The sequence below is a fragment of the Episyrphus balteatus genome, chromosome 2 (genome assembly GCF_945859705.1).
Source record: "Episyrphus balteatus chromosome 2, idEpiBalt1.1, whole genome shotgun sequence".
NCBI classification, from domain to species: Eukaryota; Metazoa; Arthropoda; class Insecta; order Diptera; family Syrphidae; genus Episyrphus; species Episyrphus balteatus.
In genome coordinates this window covers 133,584,780-133,611,078 of record NC_079135.1, presented here as the reverse complement: position 1 = coordinate 133,611,078, position 26,299 = coordinate 133,584,780, and the positions used below count along the sequence as shown (strand labels likewise).

The 26,299-nt window shown below is 36.6% G+C and overlaps 1 protein-coding gene and 1 pseudogene across 7 annotated transcripts in view; one reads left to right on the top strand and one right to left on the bottom strand.

Moving 5' to 3' along the window:
* Positions 1-15,760: 15,760 nt before the first annotated feature.
* LOC129910767 (uncharacterized protein C16orf52 homolog A-like) lies at positions 15,761-16,664 on the bottom strand (annotated as a pseudogene).
* An 897-nt stretch (positions 16,665-17,561) lies between these two features.
* Positions 17,562-26,299, top strand: part of LOC129908915 (ras-related protein Ral-a) — a 154,982-nt gene continuing 146,244 nt past the window's right edge. For 6 of the 7 annotated variants that reach the window (XR_008771363.1, XR_008771365.1, XR_008771370.1 and 3 more), the window contains exons 1-2: positions 17,562-17,813; positions 19,799-20,869. The gene's annotated coding sequence lies outside the window, so the exon portion shown is untranslated. The remainder of the gene's footprint in view (positions 17,814-19,798; positions 20,870-26,299) is intronic. The other variant, XR_008771364.1, reaches the window with a different exon arrangement.

Genomic DNA, 26,299 nt, shown 5'->3' with positions numbered 1-26,299 from the left:
CTAGGTCAAAGCGTTCAGCAACCAGAAGCTTTTTCGCACCCCCAACTTCCAACGCCTATATCTCCGGATTTTGAAAACGGGTAAAATAATAGTTTTGATACCCAAAGGTAGCGGGGACTCTAACCTACATTTGGGTACAACTCCCATCACTGTAGGTCCACGCGTTCTCAAACTGGGAGAACTTGAAGGTTAAAAAAAAAGTTAAGCCCGATGCTGAAAAAATAGGCATGATTTGGTGGTTTAACATGGAAGATGAGCTTTTTAAAAATCTAACAATGTGCAATGCGTTAGCCCATGACACAAGCTAGCATTTGGCATCACTGCCAAAAATTTCTCTCAAGCGGTTTAGCTTGCAGGAGCGTTCAAAGGTTCGGGGATTTTTCGAAAAAAACAATTTACCCGAACTTTCAAACTGGATTTTCTCGGAATTTTGAAAAAAATCCAAAAACCCGATTATACCACTATCGGGTAGCTGAGAATATAAGCTTTCATATGGCACCACTCCCATGTCTCTAGGTCAAAGCGTTCAGCAACCAGAAGCTTTTTCGCACCCCCAACTTCCAACGCCTATATCTCCGGATTTTGAAAACGGGTAAAATAATTGTTTTGATACCCAAAGGTAGCGGGGACTCTAACCTACATTTGGGTACAACTCCCATCACTGTAGGTCCACGCGTTCTCAAACTGGGAGAACTTGAAGGTTAAAAAAAAAGTTAAGCCCGATGCTGAAAAAATAGGCATGATTTGGTGGTTTAACATGGAAGATGAGCTTTTTAAAAATCTAACAATGTGCAATGCGTTAGCCCATGACACAAGCTAGCATTTGGCATCACTGCCAAAAATTTCTCTCAAGCGGTTTAGCTTGCAGGAGCGTTCAAAGGTTCGGGGATTTTTCGAAAAAAACAATTTACCCGAACTTTCAAACTGGATTTTCTCGGAATTTTGAAAAAAATCCAAAAACCCGATTATACCACTATCGGGTAGCTGAGAATATAAGCTTTCATATGGCACCACTCCCATGTCTCTAGGTCAAAGCGTTCAGCAACCAGAAGCTTTTTCGCACCCCCAACTTCCAACGCCTATATCTCCGGATTTTGAAAACGGGTAAAATAATTGTTTTGATACCCAAAGGTAGCGGGGACTCTAACCTACATTTGGGTACAACTCCCATCACTGTAGGTCCACGCGTTCTCAAACTGGGAGAACTTGAAGGTTAAAAAAAAAGTTAAGCCCGATGCTGAAAAAATAGGCATGATTTGGTGGTTTAACATGGAAGATGAGCTTTTTAAAAATCTAACAATGTGCAATGCGTTAGCCCATGACACAAGCTAGCATTTGGCATCACTGCCAAAAATTTCTCTCAAGCGGTTTAGCTTGCAGGAGCGTTCAAAGGTTCGGGGATTTTTCGAAAAAAACAATTTACCCGAACTTTCAAACTGGATTTTCTCGGAATTTTGAAAAAAATCCAAAAACCCGATTATACCACTATCGGGTAGCTGAGAATATAAGCTTTCATATGGCACCACTCCCATGTCTCTAGGTCAAAGCGTTCAGCAACCAGAAGCTTTTTCGCACCCCCAACTTCCAACGCCTATATCTCCGGATTTTGAAAACGGGTAAAATAATTGTTTTGATACCCAAAGGTAGCGGGGACTCTAACCTACATTTGGGTACAACTCCCATCACTGTAGGTCCACGCGTTCTCAAACTGGGAGAACTTGAAGGTTAAAAAAAAAGTTAAGCCCGATGCTGAAAAAATAGGCATGATTTGGTGGTTTAACATGGAAGATGAGCTTTTTAAAAATCTAACAATGTGCAATGCGTTAGCCCATGACACAAGCTAGCATTTGGCATCACTGCCAAAAATTTCTCTCAAGCGGTTTAGCTTGCAGGAGCGTTCAAAGGTTCGGGGATTTTTCGAAAAAAACAATTTACCCGAACTTTCAAACTGGATTTTCTCGGAATTTTGAAAAAAATCCAAAAACCCGATTATACCACTATCGGGTAGCTGAGAATATAAGCTTTCATATGGCACCACTCCCATGTCTCTAGGTCAAAGCGTTCAGCAACCAGAAGCTTTTTCGCACCCCCAACTTCCAACGCCTATATCTCCGGATTTTGAAAACGGGTAAAATAATAGTTTTGATACCCAAAGGTAGCGGGGACTCTAACCTACATTTGGGTACAACTCCCATCACTGTAGGTCCACGCGTTCTCAAACTGGGAGAACTTGAAGGTTAAAAAAAAAGTTAAGCCCGATGCTGAAAAAATAGGCATGATTTGGTGGTTTAACATGGAAGATGAGCTTTTTAAAAATCTAACAATGTGCAATGCGTTAGCCCATGACACAAGCTAGCATTTGGCATCACTGCCAAAAATTTCTCTCAAGCGGTTTAGCTTGCAGGAGCGTTCAAAGGTTCGGGGATTTTTCGAAAAAAACAATTTACCCGAACTTTCAAACTGGATTTTCTCGGAATTTTGAAAAAAATCCAAAAACCCGATTATACCACTATCGGGTAGCTGAGAATATAAGCTTTCATATGGCACCACTCCCATGTCTCTAGGTCAAAGCGTTCAGCAACCAGAAGCTTTTTCGCACCCCCAACTTCCAACGCCTATATCTCCGGATTTTGAAAACGGGTAAAATAATTGTTTTGATACCCAAAGGTAGCGGGGACTCTAACCTACATTTGGGTACAACTCCCATCACTGTAGGTCCACGCGTTCTCAAACTGGGAGAACTTGAAGGTTAAAAAAAAAGTTAAGCCCGATGCTGAAAAAATAGGCATGATTTGGTGGTTTAACATGGAAGATGAGCTTTTTAAAAATCTAACAATGTGCAATGCGTTAGCCCATGACACAAGCTAGCATTTGGCATCACTGCCAAAAATTTCTCTCAAGCGGTTTAGCTTGCAGGAGCGTTCAAAGGTTCGGGGATTTTTCGAAAAAAACAATTTACCCGAACTTTCAAACTGGATTTTCTCGGAATTTTGAAAAAAATCCAAAAACCCGATTATACCACTATCGGGTAGCTGAGAATATAAGCTTTCATATGGCACCACTCCCATGTCTCTAGGTCAAAGCGTTCAGCAACCAGAAGCTTTTTCGCACCCCCAACTTCCAACGCCTATATCTCCGGATTTTGAAAACGGGTAAAATAATTGTTTTGATACCCAAAGGTAGCGGGGACTCTAACCTACATTTGGGTACAACTCCCATCACTGTAGGTCCACGCGTTCTCAAACTGGGAGAACTTGAAGGTTAAAAAAAAAGTTAAGCCCGATGCTGAAAAAATAGGCATGATTTGGTGGTTTAACATGGAAGATGAGCTTTTTAAAAATCTAACAATGTGCAATGCGTTAGCCCATGACACAAGCTAGCATTTGGCATCACTGCCAAAAATTTCTCTCAAGCGGTTTAGCTTGCAGGAGCGTTCAAAGGTTCGGGGATTTTTCGAAAAAAACAATTTACCCGAACTTTCAAACTGGATTTTCTCGGAATTTTGAAAAAAATCCAAAAACCCGATTATACCACTATCGGGTAGCTGAGAATATAAGCTTTCATATGGCACCACTCCCATGTCTCTAGGTCAAAGCGTTCAGCAACCAGAAGCTTTTTCGCACCCCCAACTTCCAACGCCTATATCTCCGGATTTTGAAAACGGGTAAAATAATTGTTTTGATACCCAAAGGTAGCGGGGACTCTAACCTACATTTGGGTACAACTCCCATCACTGTAGGTCCACGCGTTCTCAAACTGGGAGAACTTGAAGGTTAAAAAAAAAGTTAAGCCCGATGCTGAAAAAATAGGCATGATTTGGTGGTTTAACATGGAAGATGAGCTTTTTAAAAATCTAACAATGTGCAATGCGTTAGCCCATGACACAAGCTAGCATTTGGCATCACTGCCAAAAATTTCTCTCAAGCGGTTTAGCTTGCAGGAGCGTTCAAAGGTTCGGGGATTTTTCGAAAAAAACAATTTACCCGAACTTTCAAACTGGATTTTCTCGGAATTTTGAAAAAAATCCAAAAACCCGATTATACCACTATCGGGTAGCTGAGAATATAAGCTTTCATATGGCACCACTCCCATGTCTCTAGGTCAAAGCGTTCAGCAACCAGAAGCTTTTTCGCACCCCCAACTTCCAACGCCTATATCTCCGGATTTTGAAAACGGGTAAAATAATTGTTTTGATACCCAAAGGTAGCGGGGACTCTAACCTACATTTGGGTACAACTCCCATCACTGTAGGTCCACGCGTTCTCAAACTGGGAGAACTTGAAGGTTAAAAAAAAAGTTAAGCCCGATGCTGAAAAAATAGGCATGATTTGGTGGTTTAACATGGAAGATGAGCTTTTTAAAAATCTAACAATGTGCAATGCGTTAGCCCATGACACAAGCTAGCATTTGGCATCACTGCCAAAAATTTCTCTCAAGCGGTTTAGCTTGCAGGAGCGTTCAAAGGTTCGGGGATTTTTCGAAAAAAACAATTTACCCGAACTTTCAAACTGGATTTTCTCGGAATTTTGAAAAAAATCCAAAAACCCGATTATACCACTATCGGGTAGCTGAGAATATAAGCTTTCATATGGCACCACTCCCATGTCTCTAGGTCAAAGCGTTCAGCAACCAGAAGCTTTTTCGCACCCCCAACTTCCAACGCCTATATCTCCGGATTTTGAAAACGGGTAAAATAATTGTTTTGATACCCAAAGGTAGCGGGGACTCTAACCTACATTTGGGTACAACTCCCATCACTGTAGGTCCACGCGTTCTCAAACTGGGAGAACTTGAAGGTTAAAAAAAAAGTTAAGCCCGATGCTGAAAAAATAGGCATGATTTGGTGGTTTAACATGGAAGATGAGCTTTTTAAAAATCTAACAATGTGCAATGCGTTAGCCCATGACACAAGCTAGCATTTGGCATCACTGCCAAAAATTTCTCTCAAGCGGTTTAGCTTGCAGGAGCGTTCAAAGGTTCGGGGATTTTTCGAAAAAAACAATTTACCCGAACTTTCAAACTGGATTTTCTCGGAATTTTGAAAAAAATCCAAAAACCCGATTATACCACTATCGGGTAGCTGAGAATATAAGCTTTCATATGGCACCACTCCCATGTCTCTAGGTCAAAGCGTTCAGCAACCAGAAGCTTTTTCGCACCCCCAACTTCCAACGCCTATATCTCCGGATTTTGAAAACGGGTAAAATAATTGTTTTGATACCCAAAGGTAGCGGGGACTCTAACCTACATTTGGGTACAACTCCCATCACTGTAGGTCCACGCGTTCTCAAACTGGGAGAACTTGAAGGTTAAAAAAAAAGTTAAGCCCGATGCTGAAAAAATAGGCATGATTTGGTGGTTTAACATGGAAGATGAGCTTTTTAAAAATCTAACAATGTGCAATGCGTTAGCCCATGACACAAGCTAGCATTTGGCATCACTGCCAAAAATTTCTCTCAAGCGGTTTAGCTTGCAGGAGCGTTCAAAGGTTCGGGGATTTTTCGAAAAAAACAATTTACCCGAACTTTCAAACTGGATTTTCTCGGAATTTTGAAAAAAATCCAAAAACCCGATTATACCACTATCGGGTAGCTGAGAATATAAGCTTTCATATGGCACCACTCCCATGTCTCTAGGTCAAAGCGTTCAGCAACCAGAAGCTTTTTCGCACCCCCAACTTCCAACGCCTATATCTCCGGATTTTGAAAACGGGTAAAATAATTGTTTTGATACCCAAAGGTAGCGGGGACTCTAACCTACATTTGGGTACAACTCCCATCACTGTAGGTCCACGCGTTCTCAAACTGGGAGAACTTGAAGGTTAAAAAAAAAGTTAAGCCCGATGCTGAAAAAATAGGCATGATTTGGTGGTTTAACATGGAAGATGAGCTTTTTAAAAATCTAACAATGTGCAATGCGTTAGCCCATGACACAAGCTAGCATTTGGCATCACTGCCAAAAATTTCTCTCAAGCGGTTTAGCTTGCAGGAGCGTTCAAAGGTTCGGGGATTTTTCGAAAAAAACAATTTACCCGAACTTTCAAACTGGATTTTCTCGGAATTTTGAAAAAAATCCAAAAACCCGATTATACCACTATCGGGTAGCTGAGAATATAAGCTTTCATATGGCACCACTCCCATGTCTCTAGGTCAAAGCGTTCAGCAACCAGAAGCTTTTTCGCACCCCCAACTTCCAACGCCTATATCTCCGGATTTTGAAAACGGGTAAAATAATTGTTTTGATACCCAAAGGTAGCGGGGACTCTAACCTACATTTGGGTACAACTCCCATCACTGTAGGTCCACGCGTTCTCAAACTGGGAGAACTTGAAGGTTAAAAAAAAAGTTAAGCCCGATGCTGAAAAAATAGGCATGATTTGGTGGTTTAACATGGAAGATGAGCTTTTTAAAAATCTAACAATGTGCAATGCGTTAGCCCATGACACAAGCTAGCATTTGGCATCACTGCCAAAAATTTCTCTCAAGCGGTTTAGCTTGCAGGAGCGTTCAAAGGTTCGGGGATTTTTCGAAAAAAACAATTTACCCGAACTTTCAAACTGGATTTTCTCGGAATTTTGAAAAAAATCCAAAAACCCGATTATACCACTATCGGGTAGCTGAGAATATAAGCTTTCATATGGCACCACTCCCATGTCTCTAGGTCAAAGCGTTCAGCAACCAGAAGCTTTTTCGCACCCCCAACTTCCAACGCCTATATCTCCGGATTTTGAAAACGGGTAAAATAATTGTTTTGATACCCAAAGGTAGCGGGGACTCTAACCTACATTTGGGTACAACTCCCATCACTGTAGGTCCACGCGTTCTCAAACTGGGAGAACTTGAAGGTTAAAAAAAAAGTTAAGCCCGATGCTGAAAAAATAGGCATGATTTGGTGGTTTAACATGGAAGATGAGCTTTTTAAAAATCTAACAATGTGCAATGCGTTAGCCCATGACACAAGCTAGCATTTGGCATCACTGCCAAAAATTTCTCTCAAGCGGTTTAGCTTGCAGGAGCGTTCAAAGGTTCGGGGATTTTTCGAAAAAAACAATTTACCCGAACTTTCAAACTGGATTTTCTCGGAATTTTGAAAAAAATCCAAAAACCCGATTATACCACTATCGGGTAGCTGAGAATATAAGCTTTCATATGGCACCACTCCCATGTCTCTAGGTCAAAGCGTTCAGCAACCAGAAGCTTTTTCGCACCCCCAACTTCCAACGCCTATATCTCCGGATTTTGAAAACGGGTAAAATAATTGTTTTGATACCCAAAGGTAGCGGGGACTCTAACCTACATTTGGGTACAACTCCCATCACTGTAGGTCCACGCGTTCTCAAACTGGGAGAACTTGAAGGTTAAAAAAAAAGTTAAGCCCGATGCTGAAAAAATAGGCATGATTTGGTGGTTTAACATGGAAGATGAGCTTTTTAAAAATCTAACAATGTGCAATGCGTTAGCCCATGACACAAGCTAGCATTTGGCATCACTGCCAAAAATTTCTCTCAAGCGGTTTAGCTTGCAGGAGCGTTCAAAGGTTCGGGGATTTTTCGAAAAAAACAATTTACCCGAACTTTCAAACTGGATTTTCTCGGAATTTTGAAAAAAATCCAAAAACCCGATTATACCACTATCGGGTAGCTGAGAATATAAGCTTTCATATGGCACCACTCCCATGTCTCTAGGTCAAAGCGTTCAGCAACCAGAAGCTTTTTCGCACCCCCAACTTCCAACGCCTATATCTCCGGATTTTGAAAACGGGTAAAATAATTGTTTTGATACCCAAAGGTAGCGGGGACTCTAACCTACATTTGGGTACAACTCCCATCACTGTAGGTCCACGCGTTCTCAAACTGGGAGAACTTGAAGGTTAAAAAAAAAGTTAAGCCCGATGCTGAAAAAATAGGCATGATTTGGTGGTTTAACATGGAAGATGAGCTTTTTAAAAATCTAACAATGTGCAATGCGTTAGCCCATGACACAAGCTAGCATTTGGCATCACTGCCAAAAATTTCTCTCAAGCGGTTTAGCTTGCAGGAGCGTTCAAAGGTTCGGGGATTTTTCGAAAAAAACAATTTACCCGAACTTTCAAACTGGATTTTCTCGGAATTTTGAAAAAAATCCAAAAACCCGATTATACCACTATCGGGTAGCTGAGAATATAAGCTTTCATATGGCACCACTCCCATGTCTCTAGGTCAAAGCGTTCAGCAACCAGAAGCTTTTTCGCACCCCCAACTTCCAACGCCTATATCTCCGGATTTTGAAAACGGGTAAAATAATAGTTTTGATACCCAAAGGTAGCGGGGACTCTAACCTACATTTGGGTACAACTCCCATCACTGTAGGTCCACGCGTTCTCAAACTGGGAGAACTTGAAGGTTAAAAAAAAAGTTAAGCCCGATGCTGAAAAAATAGGCATGATTTGGTGGTTTAACATGGAAGATGAGCTTTTTAAAAATCTAACAATGTGCAATGCGTTAGCCCATGACACAAGCTAGCATTTGGCATCACTGCCAAAAATTTCTCTCAAGCGGTTTAGCTTGCAGGAGCGTTCAAAGGTTCGGGGATTTTTCGAAAAAAACAATTTACCCGAACTTTCAAACTGGATTTTCTCGGAATTTTGAAAAAAATCCAAAAACCCGATTATACCACTATCGGGTAGCTGAGAATATAAGCTTTCATATGGCACCACTCCCATGTCTCTAGGTCAAAGCGTTCAGCAACCAGAAGCTTTTTCGCACCCCCAACTTCCAACGCCTATATCTCCGGATTTTGAAAACGGGTAAAATAATTGTTTTGATACCCAAAGGTAGCGGGGACTCTAACCTACATTTGGGTACAACTCCCATCACTGTAGGTCCACGCGTTCTCAAACTGGGAGAACTTGAAGGTTAAAAAAAAAGTTAAGCCCGATGCTGAAAAAATAGGCATGATTTGGTGGTTTAACATGGAAGATGAGCTTTTTAAAAATCTAACAATGTGCAATGCGTTAGCCCATGACACAAGCTAGCATTTGGCATCACTGCCAAAAATTTCTCTCAAGCGGTTTAGCTTGCAGGAGCGTTCAAAGGTTCGGGGATTTTTCGAAAAAAACAATTTACCCGAACTTTCAAACTGGATTTTCTCGGAATTTTGAAAAAAATCCAAAAACCCGATTATACCACTATCGGGTAGCTGAGAATATAAGCTTTCATATGGCACCACTCCCATGTCTCTAGGTCAAAGCGTTCAGCAACCAGAAGCTTTTTCGCACCCCCAACTTCCAACGCCTATATCTCCGGATTTTGAAAACGGGTAAAATAATTGTTTTGATACCCAAAGGTAGCGGGGACTCTAACCTACATTTGGGTACAACTCCCATCACTGTAGGTCCACGCGTTCTCAAACTGGGAGAACTTGAAGGTTAAAAAAAAAGTTAAGCCCGATGCTGAAAAAATAGGCATGATTTGGTGGTTTAACATGGAAGATGAGCTTTTTAAAAATCTAACAATGTGCAATGCGTTAGCCCATGACACAAGCTAGCATTTGGCATCACTGCCAAAAATTTCTCTCAAGCGGTTTAGCTTGCAGGAGCGTTCAAAGGTTCGGGGATTTTTCGAAAAAAACAATTTACCCGAACTTTCAAACTGGATTTTCTCGGAATTTTGAAAAAAATCCAAAAACCCGATTATACCACTATCGGGTAGCTGAGAATATAAGCTTTCATATGGCACCACTCCCATGTCTCTAGGTCAAAGCGTTCAGCAACCAGAAGCTTTTTCGCACCCCCAACTTCCAACGCCTATATCTCCGGATTTTGAAAACGGGTAAAATAATTGTTTTGATACCCAAAGGTAGCGGGGACTCTAACCTACATTTGGGTACAACTCCCATCACTGTAGGTCCACGCGTTCTCAAACTGGGAGAACTTGAAGGTTAAAAAAAAAGTTAAGCCCGATGCTGAAAAAATAGGCATGATTTGGTGGTTTAACATGGAAGATGAGCTTTTTAAAAATCTAACAATGTGCAATGCGTTAGCCCATGACACAAGCTAGCATTTGGCATCACTGCCAAAAATTTCTCTCAAGCGGTTTAGCTTGCAGGAGCGTTCAAAGGTTCGGGGATTTTTCGAAAAAAACAATTTACCCGAACTTTCAAACTGGATTTTCTCGGAATTTTGAAAAAAATCCAAAAACCCGATTATACCACTATCGGGTAGCTGAGAATATAAGCTTTCATATGGCACCACTCCCATGTCTCTAGGTCAAAGCGTTCAGCAACCAGAAGCTTTTTCGCACCCCCAACTTCCAACGCCTATATCTCCGGATTTTGAAAACGGGTAAAATAATTGTTTTGATACCCAAAGGTAGCGGGGACTCTAACCTACATTTGGGTACAACTCCCATCACTGTAGGTCCACGCGTTCTCAAACTGGGAGAACTTGAAGGTTAAAAAAAAAGTTAAGCCCGATGCTGAAAAAATAGGCATGATTTGGTGGTTTAACATGGAAGATGAGCTTTTTAAAAATCTAACAATGTGCAATGCGTTAGCCCATGACACAAGCTAGCATTTGGCATCACTGCCAAAAATTTCTCTCAAGCGGTTTAGCTTGCAGGAGCGTTCAAAGGTTCGGGGATTTTTCGAAAAAAACAATTTACCCGAACTTTCAAACTGGATTTTCTCGGAATTTTGAAAAAAATCCAAAAACCCGATTATACCACTATCGGGTAGCTGAGAATATAAGCTTTCATATGGCACCACTCCCATGTCTCTAGGTCAAAGCGTTCAGCAACCAGAAGCTTTTTCGCACCCCCAACTTCCAACGCCTATATCTCCGGATTTTGAAAACGGGTAAAATAATTGTTTTGATACCCAAAGGTAGCGGGGACTCTAACCTACATTTGGGTACAACTCCCATCACTGTAGGTCCACGCGTTCTCAAACTGGGAGAACTTGAAGGTTAAAAAAAAAGTTAAGCCCGATGCTGAAAAAATAGGCATGATTTGGTGGTTTAACATGGAAGATGAGCTTTTTAAAAATCTAACAATGTGCAATGCGTTAGCCCATGACACAAGCTAGCATTTGGCATCACTGCCAAAAATTTCTCTCAAGCGGTTTAGCTTGCAGGAGCGTTCAAAGGTTCGGGGATTTTTCGAAAAAAACAATTTACCCGAACTTTCAAACTGGATTTTCTCGGAATTTTGAAAAAAATCCAAAAACCCGATTATACCACTATCGGGTAGCTGAGAATATAAGCTTTCATATGGCACCACTCCCATGTCTCTAGGTCAAAGCGTTCAGCAACCAGAAGCTTTTTCGCACCCCCAACTTCCAACGCCTATATCTCCGGATTTTGAAAACGGGTAAAATAATTGTTTTGATACCCAAAGGTAGCGGGGACTCTAACCTACATTTGGGTACAACTCCCATCACTGTAGGTCCACGCGTTCTCAAACTGGGAGAACTTGAAGGTTAAAAAAAAAGTTAAGCCCGATGCTGAAAAAATAGGCATGATTTGGTGGTTTAACATGGAAGATGAGCTTTTTAAAAATCTAACAATGTGCAATGCGTTAGCCCATGACACAAGCTAGCATTTGGCATCACTGCCAAAAATTTCTCTCAAGCGGTTTAGCTTGCAGGAGCGTTCAAAGGTTCGGGGATTTTTCGAAAAAAACAATTTACCCGAACTTTCAAACTGGATTTTCTCGGAATTTTGAAAAAAATCCAAAAACCCGATTATACCACTATCGGGTAGCTGAGAATATAAGCTTTCATATGGCACCACTCCCATGTCTCTAGGTCAAAGCGTTCAGCAACCAGAAGCTTTTTCGCACCCCCAACTTCCAACGCCTATATCTCCGGATTTTGAAAACGGGTAAAATAATTGTTTTGATACCCAAAGGTAGCGGGGACTCTAACCTACATTTGGGTACAACTCCCATCACTGTAGGTCCACGCGTTCTCAAACTGGGAGAACTTGAAGGTTAAAAAAAAAGTTAAGCCCGATGCTGAAAAAATAGGCATGATTTGGTGGTTTAACATGGAAGATGAGCTTTTTAAAAATCTAACAATGTGCAATGCGTTAGCCCATGACACAAGCTAGCATTTGGCATCACTGCCAAAAATTTCTCTCAAGCGGTTTAGCTTGCAGGAGCGTTCAAAGGTTCGGGGATTTTTCGAAAAAAACAATTTACCCGAACTTTCAAACTGGATTTTCTCGGAATTTTGAAAAAAATCCAAAAACCCGATTATACCACTATCGGGTAGCTGAGAATATAAGCTTTCATATGGCACCACTCCCATGTCTCTAGGTCAAAGCGTTCAGCAACCAGAAGCTTTTTCGCACCCCCAACTTCCAACGCCTATATCTCCGGATTTTGAAAACGGGTAAAATAATTGTTTTGATACCCAAAGGTAGCGGGGACTCTAACCTACATTTGGGTACAACTCCCATCACTGTAGGTCCACGCGTTCTCAAACTGGGAGAACTTGAAGGTTAAAAAAAAAGTTAAGCCCGATGCTGAAAAAATAGGCATGATTTGGTGGTTTAACATGGAAGATGAGCTTTTTAAAAATCTAACAATGTGCAATGCGTTAGCCCATGACACAAGCTAGCATTTGGCATCACTGCCAAAAATTTCTCTCAAGCGGTTTAGCTTGCAGGAGCGTTCAAAGGTTCGGGGATTTTTCGAAAAAAACAATTTACCCGAACTTTCAAACTGGATTTTCTCGGAATTTTGAAAAAAATCCAAAAACCCGATTATACCACTATCGGGTAGCTGAGAATATAAGCTTTCATATGGCACCACTCCCATGTCTCTAGGTCAAAGCGTTCAGCAACCAGAAGCTTTTTCGCACCCCCAACTTCCAACGCCTATATCTCCGGATTTTGAAAACGGGTAAAATAATAGTTTTGATACCCAAAGGTAGCGGGGACTCTAACCTACATTTGGGTACAACTCCCATCACTGTAGGTCCACGCGTTCTCAAACTGGGAGAACTTGAAGGTTAAAAAAAAAGTTAAGCCCGATGCTGAAAAAATAGGCATGATTTGGTGGTTTAACATGGAAGATGAGCTTTTTAAAAATCTAACAATGTGCAATGCGTTAGCCCATGACACAAGCTAGCATTTGGCATCACTGCCAAAAATTTCTCTCAAGCGGTTTAGCTTGCAGGAGCGTTCAAAGGTTCGGGGATTTTTCGAAAAAAACAATTTACCCGAACTTTCAAACTGGATTTTCTCGGAATTTTGAAAAAAATCCAAAAACCCGATTATACCACTATCGGGTAGCTGAGAATATAAGCTTTCATATGGCACCACTCCCATGTCTCTAGGTCAAAGCGTTCAGCAACCAGAAGCTTTTTCGCACCCCCAACTTCCAACGCCTATATCTCCGGATTTTGAAAACGGGTAAAATAATTGTTTTGATACCCAAAGGTAGCGGGGACTCTAACCTACATTTGGGTACAACTCCCATCACTGTAGGTCCACGCGTTCTCAAACTGGGAGAACTTGAAGGTTAAAAAAAAAGTTAAGCCCGATGCTGAAAAAATAGGCATGATTTGGTGGTTTAACATGGAAGATGAGCTTTTTAAAAATCTAACAATGTGCAATGCGTTAGCCCATGACACAAGCTAGCATTTGGCATCACTGCCAAAAATTTCTCTCAAGCGGTTTAGCTTGCAGGAGCGTTCAAAGGTTCGGGGATTTTTCGAAAAAAACAATTTACCCGAACTTTCAAACTGGATTTTCTCGGAATTTTGAAAAAAATCCAAAAACCCGATTATACCACTATCGGGTAGCTGAGAATATAAGCTTTCATATGGCACCACTCCCATGTCTCTAGGTCAAAGCGTTCAGCAACCAGAAGCTTTTTCGCACCCCCAACTTCCAACGCCTATATCTCCGGATTTTGAAAACGGGTAAAATAATTGTTTTGATACCCAAAGGTAGCGGGGACTCTAACCTACATTTGGGTACAACTCCCATCACTGTAGGTCCACGCGTTCTCAAACTGGGAGAACTTGAAGGTTAAAAAAAAAGTTAAGCCCGATGCTGAAAAAATAGGCATGATTTGGTGGTTTAACATGGAAGATGAGCTTTTTAAAAATCTAACAATGTGCAATGCGTTAGCCCATGACACAAGCTAGCATTTGGCATCACTGCCAAAAATTTCTCTCAAGCGGTTTAGCTTGCAGGAGCGTTCAAAGGTTCGGGGATTTTTCGAAAAAAACAATTTACCCGAACTTTCAAACTGGATTTTCTCGGAATTTTGAAAAAAATCCAAAAACCCGATTATACCACTATCGGGTAGCTGAGAATATAAGCTTTCATATGGCACCACTCCCATGTCTCTAGGTCAAAGCGTTCAGCAACCAGAAGCTTTTTCGCACCCCCAACTTCCAACGCCTATATCTCCGGATTTTGAAAACGGGTAAAATAATTGTTTTGATACCCAAAGGTAGCGGGGACTCTAACCTACATTTGGGTACAACTCCCATCACTGTAGGTCCACGCGTTCTCAAACTGGGAGAACTTGAAGGTTAAAAAAAAAGTTAAGCCCGATGCTGAAAAAATAGGCATGATTTGGTGGTTTAACATGGAAGATGAGCTTTTTAAAAATCTAACAATGTGCAATGCGTTAGCCCATGACACAAGCTAGCATTTGGCATCACTGCCAAAAATTTCTCTCAAGCGGTTTAGCTTGCAGGAGCGTTCAAAGGTTCGGGGATTTTTCGAAAAAAACAATTTACCCGAACTTTCAAACTGGATTTTCTCGGAATTTTGAAAAAAATCCAAAAACCCGATTATACCACTATCGGGTAGCTGAGAATATAAGCTTTCATATGGCACCACTCCCATGTCTCTAGGTCAAAGCGTTCAGCTTCCACACTTTTCAAAAAAATTTCCCATTTTCACCTAAAAATCCTAAAATGCCTTATAAGTGGGTTATCTTTTTACATAAGTGAGAGAAGTGTTGGAAAAATGAAAAGATTTTTTGGACGGCATGACGGCCGCGCGCGCGGCCGTCATGCCGTCCAAAAAATCTTTTCATTTTTCCAACACTTCTCTCGCTCCGCCCCGCTGCGCAACCCCCCTCTTGCCCCTCTCTCCCCTATCTCTCCCACTCACCCCCTATCGCCCTACTGCCCTAACTCCCACTCCCTGTCGTGTGACTACCACACCTTCCACCCACCTGTCGTGTGACTACCACACCTTCCACTCACCAGTCGCCACTTTACTTTGGAACTATTTTTATTTTCATAGCCCACTGCAGGATTCGAACCTGCTATGGTGAAGTTGCCGACCAACAACTTTGTCCACTGCACCATACTCATTGTTAAGAATAAGATTGCGGATTTTGATCACTTACTAAATTTACTTGTGGCAATTAGTAGAAGTATTTAAAATGACAGTTAAAATTTGGATTTTGAGATAACTGTCAGTAATGCTGTACTTATTTAGGTTTGTGTCGCTGCTACTACATATTATGATCAGTAATATGTGCGACATCTAGCTAGTAATAGAAGTAACATGAGTAGCAGAAGACATTTTTATCTTCGACAGCGGTCTCGATAGCCGAGTGCGTCTAGATGTCGTCCTTGTGTGCGACTAATTTTCCTGTCCTAGGGTCAATCCCTAAAGGTGACCGGGGAGTTTTTTTTATTCCGTTTTTTTTTTTTTTATTTTTAACTTACCCCTGATTTTTTATTCGTCAATTAGATGATAGATGATCAGAAGATACAAAACACAAGATAAAAAACACTTTTATTCTCTTGACTCTTAGTGTATTTTATTTTGTTTTATTTTTAATGAATGCATTTGATATTTTTAATTTATTTATTATTTTAATATGCGCTTTTCAAAAAAATGCTGCGGGCCATCGTCTCGCACGGCACATTTATTTATTTTTCAAATTTCAATAAAAAAATAATTATGGAACAGCTTCTGTTCTGATCGTTGCGACCAATGAATCCATACATTAATCATCTTTGAACTGAAGTAAAGTCCAAACCATGGTCCACAGGGAAATCGCTCATTTCCTAATTGTTAAATGAAATAAGAAATAAGTTATTGTACAAGTTTATTTACATGCTAATGTACCTACCTAATATTAAAAATGTGGTAAACACACTTTTCCTGCAAATAGCTCTGACACAACTGTTATTCAGAGCGCCAACACGAACATGATGTACGAGATTCCGATCTTGTAAGTATTCGAAAGTTGATATGCTTGCCCACCAATTTCATCCACATGAAAACCAAGTGGAAAAATCACTGCAGCAAGGCAAAACAACACCATCGCTGTGAATCCTACCCATCTGGCATAAGGAATAACATTGCGGTCCCAGGTACTCGAAGCCAAAAGAATAACTGTGGTAGTGACACAAATGCATCCAACAAATATGCAAATTAATGCCAACAGCCATTCAATTTGCAGCTCCGGAGTGAAACATACTTGCGGCCTATTATACAAAGTCATGCAAGTCCACATTAGTCCTTAGCGGATGTCACCTTAAAACAAAGAAATATAAATTTTCATTTATTTGTTTTTATTAAATTAAATTTTTATCTTATTACCAGCTTCTTCTGTGACAATCCAATCGGGCATGGCTAGACTTACGATTGCAAAAAAATCTGCAGCCAAAAATAATGTTGCACTTATTGTTCAGCTTATCCATTTATTTTAATTTTCCTAGGAATAAAAAATAAATTATTTTCACAAAATTTTGATGAATACAAAGAACAAACCTGCAACACACAAGACAAACCAATAATAAAACTAAACAAAGTATTGTTTTTGCAAAAAAAAAAAAAAAAACTTAACGAAGAAAAAGACATCTGTCAACTGTGAATACAAAATGTAGTTGTGTTTACATTGAAACACACGTTGCACATCTTGGCTTGATAGAAAGTCTGTATTTAAACGAATAATAAGTTGGAAGACCACGTTTGAGCAACCAATTAAAACAAATTAATCAAAGCAAATAAAAGATTGTTTGAAAATTTGCATGGTTTAATAAACTAGGAAACAAGAAAAAAGGTGTTGAACATCATCAAACATGTTTAATGATAAAATATCTTTGGTCGTCAAGCCATACTGTACAACTTGTAATCTAGTGTAAACCTTCGTTCAAATCAAACACAAAAAGCTGTCAGCTGTCAAAAAAGATTATTTTCCCGACGATACTTTCCCATCAAATTACTACAAAATTTACAAAACAAATTTAATTGCAAAGAAAAAAGAATTAAATTATATTTCCTAAGATTAAAAACATTAAATATTTTATTAGATGCGTGTCCAAAAGAACACAATAATAATATTATATAATAATAATAAATAATATTGCACAAATTGAGGAGTGTGCAGATCGACGCGGAATTATTTTTACAAGCGTTTGAAAGTAGGTCCTTTAAAAATATGAAATATTTGTTTTTGTTTACAATTGAAATTGAACTAAAGACAAACATCTTTTCAAACAATTTGTAGAGCCTCCCACGCAAGTAAATCGTTTTCTCAGTAATCGTCATGGAAGAAGTCAAGTGATTGTTACCCATTTTTGTTCCTTTATCCCAGCGAATATTTTTCAACCAAAATGCTTGGATATGTGTCTAGGAGCAACAAAAAACGTTCCGACTTTTGAAGAGAACACAGTTTTATATTAAAGCGGCACGTTGGGTAACTAACTCAGCATTGATTTCATGGATTTTTTCGATAAAAACAGGAGAAAATTGTGGGCAACCGGAGACAAAGTTAACTTTCATACAACATTTTATAAAGTAAAAAAAATAAGCGGAAAGAAAACAAAGTTGATCTCTAGGAAATTTGGGTAAGTTGAGCAGATATGGGTCAAAATCTAGAGGTGGAAAATTTGATGTCCAGACATTTTTTTTAAATAAAAAAAAACATTTAATTGAAGTTTTTTTCGCATTCACCAATTAAAATAATTGGCACGCTTCTAGGAATATATATATTTGGTTTAGAAAAGTTAACATTTCTTTTTTATTGCATCTAATATACTCAAAAACAGCGTTCCCGGACATGTCCATAACTCAAAAACTGAAATTCAAATGGCTTAAAAACACATTAAAGTCAACTGTTTTTAAGTTTTTCTTTTCTTAACGCCACATACACAATACTCTTTATAAATTTGGATATATCTTTTAGGGTACGGCCACGTCCTGAGTGGCTGAGCGGTTGAGCAACAATCCTAAATAAGACCATAATATGAAAAGTATGGGAGTGGCGACGTCCGTCGCTCAGCCGCTCAGCTCAGTTCTATTTTTATTGAAATCTTGAGCGGCGAACTACATTATATAAATAAACACGAACATTTTAGTAAATGGTGAAAATTATGGTTTCTTGTGAGGAAAAATATTAAAAAATATAAATTTTTTCATTAAAATAAAAAAAACAGGTCCCGACAGGAATCGAACCTAGGACTCCAGATTGACTCGAATTTCTGACAATTTAAGAAGCTACAGCCTAAATGGATGGACCAATTCGCTTCAAACTTGGTATGAAGCAGTTTTTGGAGATTGTGCAGATGATTCTATCGAATTAATTTTTTTTAACCTCATCTAACGATATCTGTGATGCATCCTGGAAAAGTATAATTTTCTCCAGAACTCTTTAAACGATTAAAAAGAAATAAAATTAAGTCAGGGTTTTTAGACAAGGCCTATCTTTTAACAAAAAAAAATTTTTTTATTAACGGTATCTGTCATAGAACCGTTTTCTTAGCACTTGTAGGGTTTTGAAATTGCCGCTCAGGACGTGGCCTTACAAAAAAATTAAATTGTGTTATTTTTTATATCTAGATCTACAATTATAAAAGTTGTCCCCAAAAAAATGACGCATCAAACCAACATTTTTTTAAGTGTCAATATTTTAATCATCTAACATACAAATGGTGCTGCAAGGAGTTTTTAAAGTTGATATCAATACCTTCCCGTAAGACTGTCTTAAGCGAAATTTTCTTCAAAAATGACTGTTTGATGTGGATGTAACTATGAGTTAAGCGCCACGTTTTGGTACCATTTTGCTTGTTCTATCATGTATGAAAATTAAACTAGAGAAAAAATAAAACTGTGCAACCCATACATTTCCTCACTCGAATAATGTTGTTTTTTGCGTTTCCTGAACAATTTTAGAAATGTCGCTTAATACATTCTTACAGGAAGGTATCGATATTATATAAATTTATCATTTTTTTATTTTTATGGATAAATATATAAAATGTATGTGAGAAGCTAGTTTTAGTTTCATTTTAAAGTAGCGTACATCAATTAACCATAGTTGATAATTGGTCATATAATAAAAAATCAAGTCCACTACAATATAATATCAAAAATATTTCGTTTTACTTTGTGACATAAAAATAAAAATAAATTAAGGTCAAAATGTCATTTCCGAGAACGCTCTGAGAATCCGAATAAATAATGTGGTCTTACACACATATTACAGCCATATCTAAGTATGGCTGTAATATACACTTCTATCGAAAAAGTTACCAAAAAATAAAAGCAAAAATTACTTATATAGTATTTCTGACATGCATAAAAAGCATTTTTTTGTAGAAATTTTTATGAAGTTTTGATGTAAATTGAAATAAAAAAATGCTTTTTTGTGCTCTGCTCGTTCATGAATCGACAAATTATAGCTAAAGCGAACATCTGAGCATGCAATTTGTATCATAAAACAAAGTTGATTTTTTAAGAATTCCGTCCTCGAAATTTTGCACCTCGATGGTTTTAACCCATATGCAGTTGATTGTAGAAAATGGCAATATCTTGCTATTTTTTTGAATTTCAGAATTATATCTTGGAAACCAAAGTCGATAAATATCCTGCCGTCGAATGCAAATGTGACGCTCGCTGAACGACCAATATAAGAGTTACAACATTTTGTTTGGCGTTTCAATTTTGCCTAAGTTTAAGAATAATTCTACCGATGACACGGTCAGCATAAATTTATAAATCAAAATTTATAAAACAAAAAATAATTTTTTTAATTCCCGAATAGCAGATTAATTTGTTTAGAATTAAGTTAATTAAGTTAAAACGTCGAAAATGGAGAGTAAGAAGCGCCTTTCCGTGAATTTTATTCGTCTAGTCTTTTAACCAAGAAAAAAACCTGGAAAATATTGCCAGACAGTTACATATATCCCAGAAAATTTAAAATTAAAGTCATCAATCAATGCCTTATGCTTAAATTGTGCTGAAATTGGTGAAATGCTTCTATATCAAACATTGTCAACGCCAAAGATTTGTAGTTGCCGATAAGAAAAGTTCCGATAGAAATAAAAAAGGCATACATGAAAAAAATATCGATTCAGAAGGAGAAATTATTGATCCCCTTTGGTAGCGTCAGGAAGTGGTGCAAATGTAAGTCGAATTTTCCGATGTTCATGAAGGCGAAAAAAAACCTAATGAAACTATTGAACCTGCACATTTTTGGATGCGAATAGGCGAGAAATCATTGATTAAAACCTAACATATGTGTTCATATTTTGATTATAGCCTATTATCATCCAAGATTTTATATAAGATCATTAAAAAACTTCAATAACAAAAGTAAGTATCCAGAAATTAAAAAAATAAAAAACTAAGGCATGCCGAGTTACATTTTTAATTAAAAAGAAGAACAAAAACTTAAATCTCCTCAGAAGCAGAGCATTAGTAAACATTTTACAGATGGTCTATTTACTGCTTCATTAATAAGTCAATCAAAAACGTTGAAATATAAATCAAGCATCGGTAAACAGAAGCACAGTTGCAGGAAAAGACGAAAAACTCACCTAGTTATGTTGAATCATCAAAGCACAATAACAAGACTTCAGTGTCTAAATAAATTATTTATCAAGAAAAATCTGAATAATAAAAGGTAAGTACAATTATACACATAATTATTTGTTGTAGGTACCTATGTATATGTATATCCATCATTTATTTTTCAAATTAATTTAATGAATTGAAGATCTTCCATTTATATAGACTTCAATCATGTTATCTTTTGTTGTATCTTAATAATTATATAATTATTATGTAAGCGTAGTTTGTCTATTTAAAATATCAAAAATTCTAACTACATTACAGTAAATAACATCGTCCCCGTTAAGCCATAACAATGAATGTTAAAGTTAAAATTTTTTGATTTAATTTCTTAATTGGTAAATAATTCGCCAATCTCTATTGTTTTAGCTTTTTTTCTGATTTTTTTTTTAACCATAAACCTTCCGCTAACAAATTCAAAGAGCATGCAAAAAGAGTAAAGTCCATTGGACTTCCCGTTTGTTTTTTATAAGAAAATTTATAGATGATTAGGTAGGGATAATTTTGTTTTATTATTATTTTTAAATAAGTACAAATCTCCATTAGAGTAAAAAAATATGGCGTTACCTAGAGAAACTCTGGCTATACATATACAACACCTTAATTTGATTACAAAGGTATCCTGGTTAGAACTGCATATTCTTTTCATGCAAATGGGCAGATAGGAAGGTATAAGAAAAAATGAATGTGGGTTATTGTTTATGATTAATTGTACTTCCGATATAGGTACTATACATATATCGAGTTATGCAATTTTACCAATTATGCAATTGGTAAAGAAATTCAAATGTAAGTTTTGAAGCAAGTTCTATCTTTTACTGAAAATAATTTTTTTTTTTTAAATCGTTATTAACGTTAGCTGCCATAGATGTTTTTTTTTTTAATCCGATTTTCTCCGAAACTACTAATTCGATTTCAACTAATTTTTTTTTTGTAAAGAATTATTTATATAATTTTAATATAATGCAAAAAATTTTGAAAAATTAATTTTTGGGTTAAAAAAAATTTAAAAATCAAATTTTCGACAACAGGACATTGATTTTATTTTGAAGTTTTGATTTTAGATGTTGATTGGTAATTATGTACTTCAAAATGGAATCCAAATTTTTTTAAAGTTTTGTTTTTCAATATATCATTTATACAAAATTTGTTTTTTTTTTTTAAACAAAGCCGTTTTTTTAATTTTTTTTTTCTAAAAATGCTTCTAAATAAAAAAAAATGGAATTGCATTTTAGAGCTCAATTTAATTTTAGATGTTGTTTTTTTTCCTTTGAAAAAGGATTTTTTTTTTTTATCAAATAACTGTTCTATGTTTTTATAAGATATACTCTTAAAAATTTTAGCAACTTGAACCCTAACAGCAAGATCGGGCGACCTAGGCGTGAATTTATTTAAATTATCTCTGTCTTCGTGACCTTTGTTTTAAAATAATGAAGTATGCATTAGCTTTCTTGCTATTTTCTGTAAAGAATTATATAAAAACCATTTGAATTCTTGATTTACATTTACTTAGTATTGTTAGTATTACCCGATGAGGGTTGTGAGTTGAACAAAATTAAAAAAAAAAACACATTGTTAGGCATGTGGTGACACATGTTAGGTAGTTGTTTGTAAAAAGAATATAATATTTTGTTGGTGTTGTCCTTACCGTTTCTTATTTTCGGTAGCCATTTACCCCGTATATAAGGCGTTTTGAATCCAAATTAATTCAAGATTAAGGTCTATATATACCTGGATCGAATTGAATCCGGATTTGTTGATCTGATCCGCCTCGGGGAGCTAAATCGAATCGAAAATGTGCATATATACCTACATAATTGAAAACTCGAGATATCAGTTCTGTTAGAAATTGTGTGTGATTGTCTTCTTATTTGAAAAACTCATTGAATGTATGTATTATGTTATCTAGTTTCTCTTGCCCTTTGGTTTTTGTTTAATTTTTCTATTTTACTGTCAATATTTTTAAAAGAAATACATATTGTGTTTTCGATTCTATTTCAATTCGATTCCTCAAACTGGTATAGTCATATACCTGAATCGAAATTTCGATTCAGATTCAATTCGATCTTTAAATCGGACATACAAACGGGGTAATTGTAAGCGTGTTGCACCGCGATAGCTTCGAATTTAAATTATTCCACCTTGTATTTTTTTCTTATTATTTTTTATGTTTTACGATAATTGATTTAACATCATTCGATATTATGTAAGTAAGAAATTAAAAGTGTTTGAAAATTAATAGACTTTTATGTTTTTTAACTTAGATTTAAATAGATAGCGTCGATTTTGTGGCACCCGCGATCGCACTTTGAACCCTTCTAAGTGACTAATTACTTATTTAATTTAAACTTAATAGCTAAATCAAAAATAAACAGGTTTAAATGTACTCTTTCAAGTTATAGGTAGTTTAATTAAAATTTTTTGTAATTGTTTGTAAATAAACTTCGAAATGTTGCACCCGTGATAGTGGAATTGCTTTTATTTAAGTTTCAAACAAAAAAAGTTTTTTGTTTTTAAAATACGACCTAATATGTATATTAATCACACTAATATATTAATCATAATCGTTGAAGCCGTTTTTGAAATATGTAGGTAAGCTTTTCCATATCGGTTATAATGGCGAGTACCTACCTACCATTAATTTTGTTTTAAAAAAATTAATTTTCCCTTCAAGGGAATTACCCATAACTCTTATCAACCAAATTTGAAGCAAAAAGATCAAATTGTTTGGACTGTAGTTCGAGATAGAAGTAAACGGAATTGCGGGACCAACTTTTTTCGCATTCTCTTTCATTTGTAATGAGGACATATTTGACTGTTACATGGATTTTTTAAGAGTTTTACTTGGCCTATTGTTTTCTAGTAAACAAAACAATCACAAAAGTTCCCTTATACTTGACAATGGCATCAATTGTTTTCAAGACTAAAATTGTAAGGTTACTTAACTAATGCGGTTATCAAATAACTAAAGCCGTTGCTTTTTGACCGCTGCTATTTTATACGGTCACCGACTTCAACATTAAATAATCTAACAAAAAAAAATCTGCATCAAAAATTCTTCATGCAAGAGCAAAAGCTGTTTGCAGCTATTTGCAAGACGGCAACTACGCGACGATGTCGACAAGGATGACGACAAAATTAAATGAATGGCAATCTTCTTAATTAAATAGGTCTCCTAGCGTAGTTTCCATTTGCAAATGGCAAAGAGAATGTCCACAATGATTTAGGGTGACCTCTTTTGGTCTGTTGGCTGGTTGGTTAGACGGCTGGTCAGGTCAGCGTAGTGGTTAGAAGCTTAGTGGTCATGGCTGTGAAGATTATGAGCATATGTAATGTAAATAGGGTTATGTATGTAGCTTCCATAAAATGTCTCTCTTCATGTTGCACTACGCTATCAGCGAAAACTTGAATAACTAATATGTAACATTTGATGGGTGGAAAATGTTTCATTTCAATTTATTGACATGGAATTATTTCATTATTCAATGTAAGTATGAATGAAGACACATAATGAAATTAAGTTTTCTTAAAATAACTAGGATTTTCGCGAAACTAAAGAAACTGTGCTGTGTGCATGGTTTTTTTCAATAAACCATGTTCGGCACATTGTTTATTTATTTAAGTCCGATTTTGTTTTTTTTTAACGGAATTTGAATTCAAAGTTTTCGACAAGAGTACGAGAAATGAACTTTAGTAAGTATTTGTTCCTCTTTAAGAGCGAAAGACAAAACATATTTTTGCGAATTTTAATATATTTAAAACAAAAACTTACCAACTAATTTTTTTTTTTGAAATTTTTTTACAAATTTGAAAAAATAATTGTAACAAAATATGGCGTTATTATATATGATTTTTTTAAATTTCCAAAATAAGGTAGGTATATTGTGACAATCACGTTAGGCAGACGTATTTAGCTATTTCTGACTGTCAACGATCATAAATCACCTTAGCCAATTCCTCGTCTGTTTTCTTCTGACGTTATCACGTAAAATTATCGTTCCTAAGCCGATTACGGACAACCAATTTTTTAAATTAATAATTAAGCTTTAACATTCTTCCATAATTAAGAAGTAACAGTTGCAACAATTATAGGTAATGAGCACATGAAAAAGAGTGTCTACTTCTGCAATTACCAATCAGCTTTTGCCTAAGCGCTTAGCCGATTTATTCTTTTCTCTCTATTGAACTTACTTCGTTCAGCTATCCATTAAATTCTTGAGTTCCAACAAGACAATCGTATATTTCTCTATGGTAGTCCTATATTTACACATATATTTCATTATATTGAAAAACATACCACCAAACTAAAGGGACATTTATTCTCAAAATTCATAAGAAAAAGGCCAACACAAAATATAAATCTATATCCTTGGCTTGGAAGACGCTTTTCACTCTCATTGAATAATTTCGATTTGAATACGCGATTCTGCGCCAAGTCCAACATTTAGATGAAAAATCTGCAACATTTGCATATGTAAATCGATTATAATAAATTTGGATAGGATAAAATTATTTCACGAAGTGTGCATATAAAAGTATATATACATACCTTCATACGCATAGGTATACATTTTTCAACTAAAGTGTATCTCAAAGTTGCCCAATAGGGGTTGCGAATCATCTCGCATTTCCAACAAAGGACTAAAACAAAGCTTAAAGTAACTCATGGGAGATATTATTCAGATATTGTATACAAATTCAATGGTATTTGGGAAAGACATCAGCAATTTTGAAGAGGTTCTCAGGAAATCCGCTATGCATTTAATGGGATTTCAAGGGTCATCAGCAGAAAAGATATTCTTTCCTTAAGAAAACGAATCTTAAAGGTCTACATAATATGTATATTTATATTAGATTGGTACGATAATTGAAAAATGCAATTCATAGCAAATAAACTATTCACATCCTCTAATAAAAAACATTATATTTTATGAACAGAAAGACAGTACCTACATAAATAAATAGGGTTAAGTTGATATTATTAATATTTAATAAATTTATATTATTAAAAAAAAAAACATTTATTTGATTTTAAAGTAAATTTTTCATACAATACATAAATTAAATTTAAACTATTGAATTCGACTTTTTCTCAATTAAAAATTAATAAATTGTATATCGTCATAATATGTATGTAGGTACGTATGACAGTTGATTATTTTCTTTTAATAAAATAACTGAAGGTATGTCACCTACCAATTAAATAGTTACGGTAAATGAATGTTTTGTTCAATACATTTTTCTAACGATTTTTTAATTCAACTTTAAACGCAAATATTATCCTGAAATATCAGAAGAAATTGATTTCAGGGGCCCAATTCCGCAACAGAGAGTTTTTCTCTGCCTTGTTCGTGAAGGCAATTAACACTTTTTTTCATATACACAGAAGATTTCACTCTTTCGGAATAGGACTCAATTCTGCATTCTTGTAATTTTTCGAAAATTGAATACAAATTAATTTTACTGATAATGATTCCTTTGG